Genomic DNA, 20,060 nt, shown 5'->3' on the forward strand with positions numbered 1-20,060 from the left:
GAGTGATGTAATACAAAAATGTATAAGGAAAAACAAGGTTGACTTGCTCAACAATCAAGTTTTTTTAAGTTCTGAGTGATGTAATACAAAAAATGTATAAGGAAAAACAAGGTTGACTTGCTCACCAATCAGTTTATGGCCCGTATGCTCCAGTGGTTTTGAGATGCAAACCCAAACAGAGGCGCCATGGTTTTATGTCACATTTTTAAGTACCGTTTAATTAACTCATCCAAGTACTTTTAAGTTCCAAAACTTCTGTCAGAAATAAACAGAAAAGAATTAGCATTTGTATGGAAATAGAAAGAAAAGTGAATGCCAAATGAATGGCACTGTCAACTTTATACTACTAATTAAGTGAACACTAGAGAGTAATCTAAAAAATATGCAGTCTGTTCAATGTGTAAGCTGCCTTAGTAGTTGTGCTAACAGTATACTTGCCTGGAAGATAGATTACTTCACAGAATCATATATTTTCTTTATAAATTTGAGAAACTGCAGAAAATTAAATTGTCATAATAAATTTGCAAACAGAATGGATCTGTACTGGACTACTGTAAGAGACTTACTGCAAGCAATAATGCTGAGGCATAACTAGATGCAATATGAGCCAGAACTCAGTAATTCAATTATATCCCTAGCGACTGTTAGAATGCATTACCTGATTCTGGTGCATTTGGTTAGCTGCACAGGTTTTAACATATCTATCACTCATATGGTCACTGAGGTGTTTTCAGTCACAAATCAATTGAAGTGAGTGACAAAAATTACACAGCAGATATAAATGAGAATACAGTACACTAAAATGACAAAATAAATCAACAAAGCCTAAGCCTAAGCCTAATACAATTACTTAAAAGTTGCAAACTGCACCACTTCAATACACATACTTATATATTCATGTGATACTGAACAGTATACAGTATCCTTAACCCAGAACTGGACCCCTTACACAGCACAGTATTTCACACAAATGAAATCTTCCAGTAAGTCAAGAGTTCATCAAGGGTATTCAACTGTTTTGTACTATTCTGTAGACCATTCCAAGAATACTAAGTTTAGATGACTGCCTTGAAAAACAAAGATCCACATTATTATCACAAAAATATGTCTATATACTAGCGTAGCAGGCATTTATAACTACAGTGTCAATCTTATTTCATAAAATATTTTATGCATTATCTTAATGTCTGCTCTTCATACGTTTCCCTCATTTGAAGCATCAGCTTTCTATCGGATCTGAAGATTTCATTCTAACTGCTTAGTATGTTAGCCAATGCCTTTCTTTGGAGTGAGTCTGCAAGTGGTCTTATTGAAAGGGCAGAAGCCACAGTTTGGTGATGGATATCTACGCCCTTTTAAAAGGAAACAGGAACTTGCCTGTATCTTGTATGCAGCTGTAAAATTAACATAAACTAATTTATGAAGATATAAACATGGCGCAGCCATACATTTTACTATTTACAAACATTTTGTGCTGAACCATATTTCTGCTGACTACATAAAGTGACAGTCATTTCATATTTTGCAAGCTGCTTGGTTTCAAAAGAAATGGGAGAAACTGTATTCTGATTTAGAAGGAATTAACAGCTTTATCACTGTCAAAACTGACAAGTCATATCATTCAGCCAGTGTATACATATAATGACGATATTCTAAAACCTACTGGTTTCTACTGGCCACTGTTGACATATATGCCTGGAGCCTGGATGTATTTATACTTTATATACTCTGTATATGTTTATTTATTTTTAGATAAATATCAGACATGACTGACATTCTTTCCCACATACACTGTTTTAATAACAACCAGAATGAAGTACTAAATTAAATTATTTATTATGAAATCTACTGCAAAGCTCTGAGGCTCAGTTAATGGCCAAAGCTAGAACACAGGGCAATCATGTGGTATTTTTATATATAAGCTTGCAAAATTGTTAGATAAAGGAGTTTAATAAATATAACAATGCAATTTAAGCTCTACTTACCCGCTCACACATGCAATAGTGTATAGTGAAAAGAAAAAAAATAATCTTTCCAATAAGTTTGTTATGGTATCTTTACAATTACTTCACTTAACTAAGAAAATGCAGTGTTATTTTGTACATGAAAAAAGTAAATCAATGTTAACAACTGCTCATTGTTCCTGATTTGTAATAAATGCCAAGTGATACCTGTCAAATATGGTTAGGAGTGACTGTAGAGATATGTCTGTTCAGTGGGGCTCTATTAAACAAAAAAGCAATTACAATAAGCTTTTTAAAATGGCTGAGCAAGCTTTCCACCTCAAGGAAAAATAATTAGCACACCGCAAACTATGCTGATTACTTAATAGGAAGAGTCATTACAGTAGAATTCCTTTAGTTGCAAAGGTTGCATGAATCCATCAAAGCAAGAGAAAGGCATCTGTCTATTGCACAGCACATCAAAGATAAAGTGAACAAGTGCGTTTCCCCCACTGCAGGTTACCCTACATTTTGCCGTTAAGTGAACTTTGGAGTTAACTGCGCCCAAGGCAAGGCGATTTAACTGACTGGCCCAAAAATAAATAAAATACCTGATGCATTTTAGAGACTAGGACTAGGACCTCATTATTAAGTTCATATATTAAACACTGACTGTACAGTTATTTGTAAAAATATGTCATAACCTGATATAGAGGCTATCTGGTAGCTACTTACATTGCAAATATGCACGTTCATGTTCTATCATCTTTAGATTTAAATAAACGTGCGTGTGAGTTTACTTGAATTGTGTAAAAACTGAAAGGAATTCGTTTTCGTCCTTCACCCAAACGCCTTCTCTTTGCCCCAATCCCGTCCCGGACTTTACATTAACCCTGGACAATTATGCAGAACCAAGAAGTGTCAGAAAACAACCAAATGCGTAATTCACCCAATACCTGTCATTCTATGGGTAGATTAAGCCTGAAACAGTGATTCGTACGTACCTGACAGTAGTCTGAGCTACTGGGACGTCCTGTTACCTTCCCATTAAGATGTTCGCTGTTTACAGTTTTAGTTACTGGCTGCACGGTGATGAGTAGCTCCGTTTGAATCCTGACAGGTCTGTCTCCCACCTCCTACACGTGACAACGATTTTGAAGGTTGTCACTGTCACCGGTTCGACGTTTTCGCACTTGCTGGAATTCGGGGGGGGTTAACCCCTTCTTTATCTGGATGTATTAACCTCTTTCTTGTCCCGAGAGTTTTTTTTCCATATATTTTTAATGTTAATCGCGTCAGCGCGTCTGAACAAAGATGCCAATACTTTAAATGCGTCTCACTCTTCACATAGCTATGTTTTCCCAGAAACTCGTAATACTCCTGAATTGTAAACAAGGACTCCGAATTCCTAAATTCCCTTAACAGTTTTTGGAAGACTTCTGAGACTGCAACTTGTCTGATTTCGGTAGTATGTTGTAGCAAATTTGTTCGTGCATCTGCGACACGGCTCTCAATGAAGTTAAGACTTGGTATTCGGATTTTTGCCCCAGCATTAGCAACAGTAGTAAACCATAAAGACGCGGTTGGCAGTGCGCAAGAGAGAAGACTTGTAAAGGCAATAGACGAGAAACGCCAGTAGGTGGCGCCAGTTTCCCAACCCCTTTACCTCAAAACTGTATATCTAAAATTACTTAATTTTCCCCACCATCAGGTGGACCTAGTTATCTCAGAGAAAAACAGTGGCTCCTTAATAAAAGAAGTGATACAATAACCATTTGGTTCTGCATTTTTCCTACAGTCTTGAAAAACAAAATTCTAATCTTCGTAATCGTAGGATAGTTATGCTGTTGTATGCATGGGACCGGGGATTTGAATGGAGTCTGCTGCAAGTGCTTTCTGCGAAGGTAGGTAACTAAGGTATATGGTCAGGGGGTGGGGTCTACAGTCTTGATTTTACTACTGTACGTTTTGAAGGCAAAAGGACTGCTAAAATTGAGGCCGCCCCCAGCATTCTGTAACGATTTTCCTAGTCTGCGGATTGTCTACCGCTTTGTACAGTAGGTTGTGCACTTTCTCATCTCTGGCTGCCATTGCCTCTAGACTCTTAACAAGTCTGGGAAAACCAAAACAGTCCCATCTCCTCCCAGTGTAGCAGGTGAGCAATAGATACTCGCGAATTCTATCCGCCTGAGGCCGAGCCTTAACTATGTCAAAGTGTGCGGAATTTGGAATAAATATGTGTGGAAATGAGCGCTGTCTGGAAGTGGCATGTCAGTTTTAGCGGTGCCGCTCATTTCTGTAAAAACGTGTGCTCGCAGGTAAGTGTATCAGAAAAAAAAGTTTCTGTAATTATAACCCATTAGCTGCTGTCTTCTTTTGTGTGAGATATGATTATTTAATAAGTTTGTTGCGCTTTGTTTTAATTTCTGATAATGCTCAGTTTTACTGAATTTGAGATCAGGTCCAAGTTTATGGATTTTTAAGTGAGGTTGTCTCAGTCCCCACTATAGGCGGTGGTAACGAATGTGTAGGGGTAGTTATGACGGGTATTTATATATTATCAATTACTTTGCAGATATAATGCTGTGATTTTCTCGGTGCATATGTGTGTCTTGTGTTGCAGACCATGCATTGAGATAAACGCAGGTTAAATTTAACTCTGTCATATCAGAGGATACTGGTGATTTTTTACACCACTGGGTTAAATACCGTTACATAACAGTTAGTGCAGATTGAGATTCGCTTTTCAGTATAACTGTTTTGTACTTTTCTCTCTAATGTTCCGTCTTAATTACTGCGTTCAGCATCCCCTCAGTAATACTGTAGCGGAGTGCTTTTGCCTTATTGTGATTTTTAGCCGCTTTTGAATTATTCTACGAAATTTATTTGTGTTCTGTCTGTGTGGTGTGAAATACACGAGATTATTTTCTGACGTTGTCAGTTTAAAACAGCATTTGGAAATAGTGTTTGAGAGTGTGCGTATTTGTGAAAAATATCAGGCATTTTTGCTACAATAAAAGCACATGCATTGTATTTTATACCAAATGGTTGCTACGTCTAGTATGGTCATGAAACATGATTATTTGAGTTCAGAGATGAAATAATTTAGTTTAGCTTTGAACATATGAATGCTCGTTAAGTAGTCTAGAATGCATCAAATACAGTGAGAAGTTGTATGTGTGCATCATTGCTGTAAACATTCATGTTGGCATTTAGATAGGGTTGCTGCAGTTACGTGCTCTTTCATCCCCTTTGCTTTTAATTTATATTCAGTAAAACATATGTGGGATAATTCAGATACCATTTATTTTGGATGTGCAGTACAAATGAATGATATTCCTGCCCCCCCCCCCCCCAAGCTGTTGACTGCATTTGCCTGACTGGTACTGCTCTTCAGGAAATGCACATTTTAAACAATAATTCAGTTAACCAGGACCAAGTCCAGATATTTTAACCTGTTAGTTGAGCTCCTGGTAAATTTTTGGGGTTCTGTATTTCATGCCCCTCAACACATAGATAGCCATACCTGAAGGTTGCAGTGTAATGGTGTAAATAAACTTAATATGTACTAAAGAAAGAATAATAATTGCCTCACTTTCCATAATATAATTCACTACTCTTGACAAGTTATATCATTCTAAAAGATGATATTGTCTCTACTGGTTCATGAATACACAGTAAGAGAAGTAGGGAAACCTAAAAATGAAAAGGCATTTGATTCTTATGTCAGGAGAACATGCACTTCTGCATTAAGGGGTATGGGAATGTAGAAGTGATAAACTGTAAGTGAATAGAATGGGCAACATTCAACAGGTTAAGTTACCTGTTTATTTTGTATTTTCAGATTAGTTTTTGTTTTCTTTTTTGCTGTGCTTTTAAAATGGAAGCTGTTGTGCAGTGGTGGTTTTGGCTATACAAAATAAATGGTGTTTTTTCTTATGGTTCAGAATAGTTATCCTCGAAACCGATCAAAGCTCAGTGAGTCCATTACAGGTAGAGTACAGTGTTGCAGAGGTTTAAAACTGCATTGTCTGGTTTGGTTCACAGCTAGGGTGCATTCTTTGTGGAGTCTGAATGTTCTCCCTGTGCCTGGATTTCCTTTCATGTCCTAATGACATACATAAAGGTGAAGTGGCGATTCTCTTAAATTGCCCATAGTGTGTGTGTGTGTGTGTGTGTGTGTGTGTGTGTGTGTGTGTGTGTGTGTGTGTGTGTGTGTAAGCATATGTATATCTATGTATTGTTTAGTTGCCTTACTTTTCTGAAGTCACTTCAGCTTACCATACCTTTTTTTTTAGACGATAATTCCTGAATTTCAAGGATGATATCACTTATACTAGTTTTATAACATTCATGTAGTCTGATAAAGTTGTTATGGACAAATAGAAAATGAATAAAAGAAGGTCCCAACATAATTCATTGGTCATTGTATCTATCCACACTTTTCTGTATATGAGGTATGAGGACACTACTTTTTAAGTCTACCCTTTTTGAAGTGTTATACCATCATTAGCCATGCTGGCACTCTGTTCACTGAAGCAGCTTTGTACCTTATTGTTTATTTTATAATTAATGTGGGATCAGTAATTAAAATATTTTCTCATGTTTTGCAAAACACTAAGTTTCAGTTTTCCTGCAGGTTTATTAATGTAATTATAAAACTAAAGTATGTTGGCTGCACATTTGGCCTTTCCTAAAGCTACACTTTTTTATGAATTTAAGTATTGTTTTAAAGTTTCTTAGATAAAACAGTCATAGTTTCTTTAGTAAGTAATCTACTACTGATGTTCGATTTAATGGTTATGCATTTTTATCTTTCAGGAAGTCCTCTGTGTCCGTTACAGGCATAAAACATTTTTGTAATTGTTTATTTACTTTTGTATTGACCAGTTTGGTCTCACTAGACCTGTGGTTTTGTATCGGAGCATATTCAAGGGATGCTTGTACAAATTATGGAGAATGTAGTCAGCATACTGGAGAAATTCCCTTAACCTTTTGTAAAAGGTTCATGGTATGTTTCACATGGACATGAGCTGGGACCATCTCAGCAATATGGAATGTCAGTTTAGTGTCTCATTTGAGGGATGGCACCTCAGGATTTCAGTACCCCCTCGCCAAACAGAAATGGATTATGACCCCGATTACTTGCATTTGGGACAAGTCTCACATGCTTTTGCACTTCCTGGCATCAAAGGGGAATAATCAACTTGATGCCCAAGTGGCTGACTCCATGGTTTTTTTATTTCCTTACATTTCCTGATGTAGAAATAGATTTATTCATAGCAATTGTAGAGCTTCTGCTTATACACTGTGATATCATTCAATATCCATTTGTGACGCTGTCTGCTTAAGGGTGGTGTTTTTTTGCATGTTTTAAGGCATTTCATTCCAGCCTATGGTAGTTGTGATTATACTGCCTGCAAGAATAAGGAAATTAAATGGATTAGGTTATTCCATTGAGGTCATTTTTCACCAGCCCAGTTCTTGTGATGATGATAATGCAGGTAGTGGATCAAAAATCAGTTTAGTTGTAGTCTATTTTATCTTCACACTTCTTCTGCAAGCCATTAATATAGGTATCTATTTCTGCTGTGCTGTTCACTGATGTTACTGGGTTCATAGTAAATTTCTTAATTTTTTTGTAATTACTCATTCATAATTTGCAATACTGCTTGAGTTACAGGAATTATGCTGTTATACGTAATATATTCATTTGGTAGTCATAACATTGAGAATATAAGCAATAATCTATGGGAATCTAATACCTTCCTTACAATTCTTAGTCTTGGTGAGGTGATTTATCTAAAGTGAGTAACAATATTAATTTTGTGTCTGCCGCAATACAACCATACCTTTACCATCTGTATTTATATTATACAGTCATAGATATAGGCATTATGTTGATGTTAGTCACCACATGCTATTCCGGGTTATGTATATTACAAGCACATTTACTTTGTAAATTAAATGAAACCGTATATTGGCCAGCAGCTTCCACAGTCAGAAATGTCTTCAAATTTAAGATGGTCACCAAATCTGCTGTACCGATAATCCTCAGTTACATATTCATGTATGGTTTGATCTCCGGTGCAACATGGCAGGAGTTTTTGTACATTATTCTGATTGCTTAGTGTTAACTATGCTAGTTAGTTCCCCATTTTTCACAGAAATGCATATTAGAATCTTTCAACACAATAGTTTTATTTATAGGAGAATCCAGGCATATCACTTAAATGAAAATATTAGTTGTGTGTGTTTTGCAGCAAAGCAGTCTATAGATCATTGTGAAATTTACATTTGTATTCAAATACCAAAAAAAAATAGAAGTTTAAAATACTTTTATTAACTTTATGAGTTGGGCACATACTTGCTACAACCCACAATTCTGAGAAAATGGCTAAATATCACATAGATAAAGCTAGTATTCTGTTACTAATGACATATACTACTTTTATCTTCCCTTAGGATTTGCTTTGCTTAGGGATGTCCTTTTTATTCCTGAACAGATCCAACATCTTGTGGGGCAAGTTATAACTTTCAAAAAAGCAAAATACAGGACCTCTTTAAAACAAGGCTTATTACCAAAGTTATTGCAAGATCATGCACAGGCTGTCCTCAAGTTTATATGTGTACATATTTATGCTGACAGTTATGTGCATTTTTAGTAGAGGTCAGACTGTATGGCTCTGTTATGAGTTCATTTTGTATCTGTTTCGTTGCAAGAATGCATTTGTAATTGGGTTGGTGATGAGTCTACAAACAACATTACAGCAAATCTACTTTGTAGTAACACATTATGCTGAAAACACTTTGTTAAACCTGAAACAAAGTTTTTTGCATGGGGCATACCATCCTGCACACCCATTGTGGTGGAATCCACCGTAAAAGGGCAAGATCTAGATTTGCTGAAATTCAGTTTCATTGTATTTGATTGATCATTGTAGGCTGACTGGCACAATTAGCAGTCAAACACCCTTCATGTTCCTTTATCATCACATTTAGAGACAGCAGTCTAACATTATCTAAATGGTCTTTATTAAAGGGAGAGTGTCAAAGATGCAGCTTCCAGGACACTTCATTTTTTTTCTTAACCAATGCATACTTTATATGGTATGCAGTTGACCTGTGTCGTTGAATCTGTACTTTTCTCTTTTATTTCTGCAATTTCACTGATTTTACTTCAGGAGCGTCCCGCTCACAGTTTTGCTAGGTAATACCGCCCACAGTGTGATGTCATTGTGCACACCTCTTCCCCACCCTCAGGTCTTTAATTATTACCCTTTTTGACATTTCCCAAGATTGTTTTCATTCCCTAGGGAAGCAACGATTCAGTATTTCCTAAAATCAAGCTTTAGTGCCTTGATTGAGCGCATGATTTTGTCTGTATGTAACAGTTGATTAATTTTAAAAGGAAACCAATGACAGCACTTTAGCGCTTCATATGTGAGCTATAGCAACTTTGCTACATTTTAAAAGGTAACATGATTTTTTTTTTCCTCCTGGGTCAATACTTCAGAATGGGAGCGAGCTTCTTGATTTAACACTGTAGCAGCCACACTATAACAGTGTAGCTGTGCTACATTTAAAAAAAAAACAGTATTTTTGTTCTTACTGGGCAATACCTGATATTACCTTTCTAAAGCAAACTGTTTACAGGCTGAAATAAGCTCACATGCAATGTACCATATTAAAATCTCAGGTAACAGTCTGTTATTGGAATGTGTATTTTGCAGGATGTGAAAAGCATACAGTTTATTTAGGAATGTGTTGTGTAATGTCAGCAGCTTGTTTTTTTTTATTTGACAGTCATAATCAGAAAAATGAAAGTCGCAAGCTATACCCAAACCAAAAAAAAAGTTAACCAGTGCATACTTATAAACTCAGGTTTGTGCTTTCATCAGTGTCAACAGTGTATAAACACATCAGTCATACAGTTCATTTTCTTGTACTGAAAGCAGTGTAAGAAAATATTCTGTGATTGACAGTAAAATAGTAGCTATCCTTTGTAATTGCAATGTGTGCAGAGAAGGTGAACATTTTTATGGGTGGCTAGTATATACACTATAGTTATTTAATCATGCAGAAAATAAAGTAAAACAACATTTTACTTAACTTCCACAGTAAAAAGTGATACATGTATACAGAATTCTCCATAACCACGTACCTAGATACAGCAGACCTTTGCTGATACAAGCTTTTTGAATAAACTTAAGCACAAGCACATGGATGCAGGTTTAACTCATTCATTTCTGCATTGATCTTTTGGTGCAGTGTTACTAAACTTTTTATGATACCAAGGGACATTGCATATGTAAGAAAATGTCTGTTTTCATCATAAACTGCATTTTTATATTGCTGCTAAGTTACTTTTGACACCTCACCTTTTAAATCAGAGAGGAAGAATTCACTGCTACAACTCAGAGTTCCGTCATCTTTTTTTAATGTCATCCAACTCGAAATGTGTACTGATTTGATCTTTGAAGACATAACTTTGAAGGTTGTCATACAAAGTCATGTAGAATGGCTTGAAGTGTTCTTTAGCATGGGCGACTAAAAGGAATAATGATTTCCACATGTAGTTGTGCTCAGATGGTACATATTTATAAAGAAAGTGCAAGTTTCAATCAAAATCTATCATGGGATAGTATTTTTAGCTGAGGCTGTACAGATTTTTTTTCCATTTGGTTTACTTTGCTTCTTTAGATTTAAAGGTCACCTCGTGTAGGACTTTGTGGGGGAGAAAGAGTTAAAAGCCACTGAGTGAATCTTGTGGGAATGTCAGTAATTCTGCAACCACACCTGAATAAGATTTATGGTCTCAAGGTTGTGCTTGCCAGAGATTTTATTTTAGAATCAGTAATAAAACATTTTTTTTATTTTATTTTCTGAGGTAGTAGACATGAACAGAGGTGTTTATAATTTTTTCTGATTTTTTTTTTTAAATCTGGTGAAGATAAGCATGGAGATGAGATTTTTTTTTTTTTTTTTTCAGAATATACTATATGTAAATTGCTGTACTGAAATAGTCAGTCTAAATATTTCATTTTGTTCTCTTTAATCTGACTGCTAGGAGGCATAGTGGTATACTGGTTAGTGTTGCTGTCACATATCACTTTTCAGTTTGGTTCCTGGAATTAAATGCTTTCTGTTCAGAATATGTATGTATTTCCTGTGTCCATGTGTTTTTTTGTGTCCTGATCTGTTTCTCTGCCAGATTCCAGAGGCGTGCCATTAGGTAAATTGGTAGTCCTCCATGGGTATGTGTCCATGGAGTAGGTGAGTTTATCATATGATGGACTTTGTCCTTCATCCAAGATTAGTTCTCTGTTCTGCCCATTGATTGTGGGATTGGCTTCACCATATTCAGGTAAAACGGGTATCAAGGAATGAATGAACTGACAAAACTACTAAATGCCATTCCTTTTTCTGTCTGGCTGGAGCATATTCTTTGTATCATGACCATAAGCAGATCTAAACTGATCCTTCTAAAATACTGTAAAATAAAACTCCTATCCACAATCTAAAAAAGTACAAACTGAATTCTTATCCTTGCTGCCATTGGTGGCTGTAATGATGTACTCAGCCCCCCATGTTTGAGGGCTAATCCTCTCTATCTGCTTTGCCTCCCCATAGGGAAAGACTAGATAAATCCCCACGCCCACCCAGGATGGGTCACATTCAGTGAATCAAACAGCTGAGCTACTAATTGAACCTGGGTAGCAGTTATGGCTTTAACCCCTATGCCACAGCGCTGACCTGTGAGCAACTGATCCTTGTAAACGTCAGCCAATCAGCTCTTTACCTAATGTAAAACCAGATTATTCTTATTAGCAGAATACAAGAATGCTCACTGCTTGGCGCAGGCAGGATGAGTTGGCTGATTCTTTTCAGCAACATTTGTAAACCACCCCTGTCCATAGCTTTTTTGGCCTTAGTTGTATCTAAGATATGGAAGTGTTTGGTAAGTTAGGATACAAGTACTTAAATGTAGGTTTTGAAAGACCTAGTGGCAGTTAACTAGGAACCTTGATACATAAAGGTCTGTGCTGTTTTTTTTTTTTAATTTATGAATTGTCAAACACGTGTAACTTGTCATTCATCAGATACTGAAGTCAACCTTCATACTTTTTCCCCTTGGATTCTGTAAGCCCTAATTTATTTCTGTATCTTTTGTTGACTGGGTTAGTCCTGCTAGGCTAGTAACCTCTTTTCAGTTGAGACCAAGATGAGACCCATGGTGATATTTGTACTACTAAGGGAAATTTGGCCAGGACATCTGGAACTTTCTCCACTTGCCATTGTTGTGAGTGGGACCCATTTTATAGGAGAGCTTTCTGTTTCCATTCCAGGCATAGAGGCAGTCTGGAGAAACAGGGAGGCAGATGGGGGGAGAGAGAGGAGATAATGGGAGTGGTTGAGAGATGGAGGAGAAAGCAGCTATTGAGATCAAAGAATGTGTGCAGGATTCTGAGACGTTTCAAAGAAATCTGTTTGATCAAGATGAGTTGGCAAATGATGGATGTATAATTACAACCCTCCAAATGATGGATGTATAATTACAACCCTCCAATTGGAAGTGTTGCGAGATGATGTACTTAAAGAAATGGTGATGCAGAGTGAGCCAAAATGAAAGCAATGTTTCTGGGGGGGGGGTGCATTATGGAGAAAATACAAAAGGAGGCTGCAGAGACCATTCTGAAGAATAGTGGTGAGAAGCAAATGAAAACCTATGCAGAAAAAGTAAAAGAAGGCAAAAGGGGAGCAGAAGAAAATGAAAAATGGAAGTATGTGATAATGATTCAAAGTAAAGAGGACGAAGAAATAGAAAGGTTTGAAGTGTGGGACAATTTAATACCCCCTCTGGGTGTAAAAGCACGTAAGTAAGGGATGTATGGACTGGTAAATGGAATTGTAATGTGCTAAAATAAAAAGAAAAATATATATACCTATATCAAGCCTAATATATGTGGATGGGAGTAGGGGTGTCATAAAATACTGGAGACAGCCCAAAAACTTTTTTTTTTTTTTTTTGTGGAAAAGGAGGACATTTGATAAGTAATTGTGAGAACATATTTGGTGGGAAATGGAACATGATGCAAACAATGTGAACTGAAATGTTATAAATGTAATAGAATTGGACATTTATGGATGGTTTGCAAAAATGAAAATAAGAATAAGGAAAAAGTGAACGATAAAACTGAAATAAGAGGATACATTTTAGAAGTAGTAGAAATAAAAGAAAAATTAGATGAGAAAAAATAACAAAGTGCACAGAAAAGAAGGCTCTGAAATAAGCATTGAAGACATACATTGGGAGGTAGTAAAGAAAACAAAGAATTCTATTGGTAAAAGTGTAAAGGACAGAAGAAGAAGATTTAAAGGGATAAGTACAGAAGTAAATGGATGATAAATAATGCATACAACTATTGATTCAGAGTTGATATAATGGTTAAGGTGTTTGACTCACAATGTACAGTGTTTGATTATCACCTTTGGGTGGGAAATTAGCTAGACTTAGAATGGCCTGTTAAGAAAGCTAGCCTATTAATTGGCTATGAATGTATGAAACCCTGAATCTAAAGGGAAAATGAAAATTGGTGATTTCTATAAATGTGAATAGTAGTAAGAAGAATCGAGATTTTGGGGTGATGTAATAAATGTGATGTAGATGTAATTGTATTAGAAGACACAAGGGAGAGAATTCAGTAAAGCCTGCACGGACTTATTTACCATGTAGGCATAGTGGCATGGTGCTTACACGGAAGTAAGCAGATGTGCAATCCAGTAAACCGAGTTGAGGGGCGTGCGAACATGGGAAGTGTCCATGGCATGCAAATCACCTCATAAGCAGGTGAAATGCATACAAATGAGACTGGTAGAGCAATCCAGCAAGCAGATTGGCATTCCTGCAGACCCCTTGTTGGCGTCCATAATGTACACAAATTCCATGTAAAAGATGTAAAAATGACACCAGGAGCTGTAACCGTATACTTAGTGGCAGAAATAGCATGGAGGACACAGATATGTGCAAAACTAACCACTGTGTCCAAAACCGTATGGAATCCAGCAAGCAGATTGGCATTCCTGCAGACCCCTTGTTGGCGTCCATAATGTACACAAATTCCATGTAAAAGATGTAAAAATGACACCAGGAGCTGTAACCGTATACTTACAGTGGCAGAAATAGCATGGAGGACACAGATATGTGCAAAACTAACCACTGTGTCCAAAACCGTATGGAAAATAATGTAAAATAATTTTATTTTTTTTAATACCCTGGGTATGTTTGCGCGGTGTGCCACAGTGCACAAACAAGCCATTATGGAAAAAATATAAAAAGATTGTAAAAAAACAGAATTTGTGAGTATGTAACAGTAATGCATTATAGAATCCTGTGTGGAGTATGTACAATGTTAGACTGCTGTGGTTGCCAACAAGGCAGGGCCTGGAACCGTGCAGTTTCCAGGTGCTGTGCACAGATCTGTATGCAAATGAGCTGAAGTTACTGAATAGCACAAATGGGCATCTGTGTCCACAGATCCCATCCATGTAGGCACAGAACTGTGTCAGTGTCCCCATCAAAAGGGGGTGTGTCTGCATTCTTTTAAGCTTATTGGAGCTCAGCGGTGTTTGCGTGACACACCGCTGAACTCAGCAGGGGTATGTGTACACTGACTGCTAAGCTGTGTTTACGTCTGAGGTGCATGTTTTTCTGTGTTTGTGCACTGCGCCACTGTGCTGAGCATAACCTTCCATGGAGTGTGACTACTGACTGCTTAGCTTTGTTTATCTTTGCGGTGTGCGTTTGCTCAGCGAGGAAGGCTGTCCAAAAAAAAAGTGGCTGAGAAAATCAATGATATAGTAATTACTGATGAGCCCTGTTTCACTTAAACTAGGGTCATTAAACTCCATAATGATGTACTTGGCAGGTGGAATGCATCATAGGTAGCCAACCACATAGGCTATACATACAGCAGAGCACTATAAAGGTTGTATACACTCTACAATCTATTTTTCCCTCCTACTCTGCACCATTGGAGTACAGACTTGGGAATTTTAACTGAGAGAGTGCTTGGTTCTGCTGCGGGTCTGCTACATATTTATGTGCTAGATGCTGAGGTCCCTGCAGCCACTGCTGATGCTGACCATAGGCTTAGACTGAGAAGAAGAGTGTTCAGGCCTAGGGTAACCTTCCAGGAGCTACATGAGCTGGGATTGTAGAGTGCTACCAGGTGCACAAGGACATACTACAAAAACTCACTGAGCTCTGCCGACCTCAACTCGCACCCAGAGCTAACAGAGGGGAACCCATCCCAGTGGAAACAAAGGTATGTGTAGCCCTTATGATACTAGCTACAGGTACTTTCCAGAGACCAACTGGGGACATGATGGGGGGCTCGCAGGCATCTTCTTCCAGGGTACTCCAGTTCCTCGATGCCAGGCTACCACATGCCAGTGAGCACATTTATTTTCCCCACACCCCTGAGGAGAGGGCCAGCAGTATGCAACTCTTCTACCATGTAGCATACTACTCTGAGGTACTGGGTGCCATAGACTGCACTCATGTACACATCAAGGCACCACCTGGTGAAGCTGTTAGCATCTACGTTAACAGCAAAGGGTACCACTTCAACTGCCAGGTTGTGTGCAGTGCCCAAGGCATTATCATGAATGTGTGTGCTGGCAGCCCAGGCAGTTATCATGACTCCCATATTTGTCATGCATCGCAGCTGTAGCAAATGTTTGTGGGGGGGGACATCCCATGCGGCCATTTACTTGTGGATGCTTGCACCCATTAGAAATGCACTCCCACCCACCAAAGAATACTGTAATGAGGCACATGCACAAACTAAGAACATCATAAAGCATGTGTTTGGGTTGTTGAAGTCACGGTTCTGGTGACTCTCTCTGGTTGAGCCCTGCAGTACTCTCCAGCCACATGTGCACAGATGTTCACAGTAAGTGCCATGATGCACAATATGATCCTCTGGAAACAGCTGCAGCAGGATCAGCAAAGGGGAGGGATACACAGCCCCCCACCAGTGCCTAGGTCACCACAGCTGCACTCACAGGGGGGCGCTGAGGAGGAACCTTATGAGGCTGTCCCTGTAGACAGATGTAGGTGTGCCCAGCATACCCTGGCCTTGGCCAAGAGACAGTGCATAGCACATGTACTGACAACCTAGGGACTGACATTTTACTCTGATTCACATACATGTTAGTAAAAATGATGCCAGCCAGACCACACAGCCTGTACCTCACCATGTATTGGCTGTGGTCTGTTTGCATCAGACAGAGTTAGCCACAAACTATAAGTCTGTCAACTGCTGCATTTGCAGAGTAAGTCAAGCTCCTGTACACTACTTGCAAGGTGTACTACAATATGGTAGCATATGTATGGACCTGCCACATGTATTCAGGGGAATATATGGGCTATATATAGTGTGCTACTGGGTTACTTGTACAGATCTAACAGCCACTTGGGACAACAGGTACTCTGTTCAGTAGTGTGTGCCCCATAATAGCCACTAGGTGACATAGTTGGAAACTCCACAATATTCCAGGGAGATGCCAAATAGTGGGGTCACAGGACTGTCTATACCAGCAGAGCATAGGCTGGTCGTTCCCCAAACACATCAGTGTTCCCATACAACTGCTGTAACAGTAAGTCTGCAATGTTACACCAGCAGCCCAGATGTTGATAGGGTGAGGAATGAAACCTGTTTGGCGGCTGGTGTGGCTCACTGCCCATGCCACTGTCCCAATGATGCTGATGGTTCGAATGTGGCAGCATCCAACATCTTTTGCATGTCAGATACTCATATGTTGGTAGTCCCACAGACTGTCGTAACCCACAATCCGTTAACTGCAAGAAAGCTGGACAAAGCCAGAGTGAATGGGGGCACTGAATGGAGGCACAAAGGGCCATACCTACAGACAGACATTATACATGCTCTGAGTAACCCAGCAGGTGGCTACTATAACAGCAGGCTGCAACAGGTCAGATTAGCTGCAGGATGTCAAGGCCATCACGTAAATGTGTCAGTAGTTACAAGTCAGTGACTGCTGTTTACAGTATAGTACCAGAAAACCACAAATGTATGAGGAACACAGCAGACATATGGGGTGAAATGCTGGACATTCTGCAAAAACATGTACAGGGAGAGTTATGCAGACTGCCCTGTGTGTGGTGTTGCATCATGTACCCCAGTCACATCATACCTCTCGACTTCTTAGAACAGGAAATCTGGCCAAAGCCATGAATAAAAGTGGGACCAAGGCCCACAAATAAGGACAGGTTTTAAACATTTGCTCCTACAAATGTAGAGTGTGATAGAATAACAGGTGTTTCCATTAGCAGGAATCTCCTGATGTGTATGGAGTATGAAACTATGTGTCAGTATTTATTGACTGCAATCTTCACTGATTTGCCACCAATTTTTCAGAAAACCACAATGTTATGTGAAACGGACCAAAAATATGAGGAAAACCTCTGGAAAGTCTATGAAGCTCTGTGCCGTTGGGAGATGAGTGATGTATATTAAGGTCAGCAAACAGCCGGGGAATGCCTTGGACAATATCTGGGAAATACAGTACTGTGATAACAGGCGCAGCAGCCAGTGGCCTGCAGCACACATAATCCCAGATTAGAGCACAGGTAGCTCTGGCCTGGAGTCACCTTGTAAGTGCCGACAGTCACACTTGGCATGCTTTTACACTTAGCTACCTTAAGCCCAAGTCTGTTGCCTCTACCACCCAAAGATCTGCTATGTGGAAATATATCTGTACATACATACAGCTATGTATACGGATCTGTCTCTCTCCCTTTTCCCCTCACTTTTGATTAGTGTCTCTATCAGTATGTGGCACACAGATATATATATATATATATATATATATATATATATATATATATATATATATTTACACACAATAAGATGTATATATAACTATATAAATTACAATGATGCTTGGACTCCCCACGTATATCTACATAACACATTTACATAACGTACTCGCACAACATTTAAGGAGACATTTCTGTTTTACACATTTATACAGATACGGGCGAGGATGTATGAATGTCCCCACATACCCCAGAATGCTGGGGTTATCTTCACTTACACATTACAACAGTTGTCCAATGGAACCAGACCAAGGCCAGAACAGTACATAATCCACTCACCCACAGACCCCTTTGCTTGCGGACTGTCATTCTGTAGACACACGGGTATGCAGGTGGTCTAATGTAGAATGGGTGCAATGCATGCCTTAGACAGGCCATATTGTCCCTGGCCACAGATCTGCTTGTCAAACTGCAAACAGCCACATATGGCCAGACAGGTACGTGCACGTACATAGCAGGGATATTAGCATGTATCCCTCCCCTAGGACACTAGATACAATAGTAGTACCAAATAATATCACTCTGCAGGCCACACATGCTGTCTACACAAGGCCACTTTGCATACTCAAAGTACTGTGCCTGCAGCAACATATACAATAGACAGAACATGTGGTGCGTGCAGTAGGAGTTCTAATCTCACATCATCCAACTGTGTGTGGGTGGGGGGGTCTGTATCAGTATATCCTCTCTCAGCAGTATGGACATGCCTATATGGGCTATCTCTGTGCAATAGTTTGCATTTTATGGTCATGTGACTGGTTGCTGGCCTCTCTAAATTCACTCCTGTAAAAGGCCTGCTGATGTCATCCACCTTAAGAGAACTGGCTGACAATCTAATAACAGATTATCTCTGTGCTGCATGTGATAATTACTGCAAATTGTAGTATGTACTACTAGATAGGTGTTTTAATCTCACATCATCCAACTTGTATGGGTGTGAATGTATGTGTAAATTTATCTCCATGCAGCATGTCAGACAAGCCCGTATGTGTTATCTTTGTGTAATGGTCATACATTTTATGCCCTGTGACTAGCTGCTGGCCTCAGCAGTGGCCTTCTTTACAAGGCCTGCTGATGTCATCCACCTTAAGAGCACTGGCTGACAATCTAATAACAAACTGTCCGGCACATGCAATAAGTACTGTAAGCTGTAGTGTGTACTACTAGATAGGTAGGAGTTTTAATCTCGCATCATCCAATGAGTGTGTGTTTGTTTGTAAATATATCACCATGCCGCTTGTCTGCCAAGCCCATATGGGCTATCTCTGTGCAATGGTCATGCATTTTATGCCCTGTGACTAGCTCCTGGCCTCAACATTGGGCTCCTGTACAAGGCATGCCATTTACCTTAAGAGTGCTGGCTGACCGTGTGTGTTGGATTAGCAGTGTGGCACATGCTGACAGTGTGTATTGGATTAGCAGTGTACTGCATGTGATAAGTACTGCAAGCTGTAGTGTGTAACAGTAGATAGGGGTTCTAATCTCATGTCATTCAACGTCTGTGTGTATGTGTATATATATCCCCATGCGGCACTACAGACATGCCCATCTGGCTTTTCTCTGTACAATGGTCATGCATTTCATGCCCTGTGACTAGCTGCTGGTCTCAACATTGGCCTCCTTTACAAGGCCTGCTGATGTCATCCACCTTGAGTGCCGGCTGACAGTGTAATATCAGATAAAGTGTGGCAAGCTGTAGTGCATAACAGCAGAGTGGTAGGAGTTCTAATCTTACATCATCTAACTTCTGTGTATGTGTATATATCCCCTTCGCTACAGACATGCCCATCTGGCATATCTCTGTGCAATCGCTATGCATTTTAAAGCCCTGTGACTAGCTGCTGGCCTCAACATTGGCCTCTTTGACAAAGCCTGCTGATCTTGTCTACCTTAAGAGCATTGGCTGACACTTGGATGTCAAACTCCATGGCACATGCGATAAATAGTGCAAGGTACAGTGTGCATTACTAGCTAGGTAGGGATTCTAATCCTGCAGCATACAACTTGTGTGTGTATAAATATATGCCCTTGCAGCACTAGAGACCTGGCCATCTGGCATGTGTGTGTAAATATATCCCCTTGCAGCACTAGCGATCTGGCCTATCTGTGCATTGGTTATGCATTTTATGACCCTGTGACCTAGCTGCTAGTCTGAATTTCCCTCATTTACATAAGCATAATTGAGGTTGGCCTAATGGTTAAGGTGTTTG

At 39.1% G+C, this 20,060-nt stretch overlaps 1 protein-coding gene and 1 long non-coding RNA gene across 3 annotated transcripts in view; one reads left to right on the forward strand and one right to left on the reverse strand.

Annotated features, from left to right (window-relative positions):
- The window catches only part of NPY5R (neuropeptide Y receptor Y5), a 440,454-nt gene extending 437,426 nt beyond the window's left edge, over positions 1–3,028 (reverse strand). The window contains exons 1-2 of one of the 2 annotated variants that reach the window (XM_044062216.1): positions 2,948–3,028; positions 126–255 (exon numbers count right to left, since the gene is read on the reverse strand). The gene's annotated coding sequence lies outside the window, so the exon portion shown is untranslated. The remainder of the gene's footprint in view (positions 1–125; positions 256–2,947) is intronic. The other variant, XM_044062217.1, reaches the window with a different exon arrangement.
- A 748-nt stretch (positions 3,029–3,776) lies between these two features.
- LOC122794079 overlaps positions 3,777–20,060 on the forward strand; it is a 749,354-nt gene continuing 733,070 nt past the window's right edge. The window contains exon 1 of the long non-coding RNA XR_006363613.1: positions 3,777–3,847. This is a non-coding gene — a long non-coding RNA (uncharacterized LOC122794079). The remainder of the gene's footprint in view (positions 3,848–20,060) is intronic.

Source organism: Protopterus annectens, chromosome 2.part1 (genome assembly GCF_019279795.1).
Source record: "Protopterus annectens isolate FY-2018-M chromosome 2.part1, PAN1.0, whole genome shotgun sequence".
Lineage (NCBI taxonomy): Eukaryota > Metazoa > Chordata > Ceratodontiformes > Protopteridae > Protopterus > Protopterus annectens.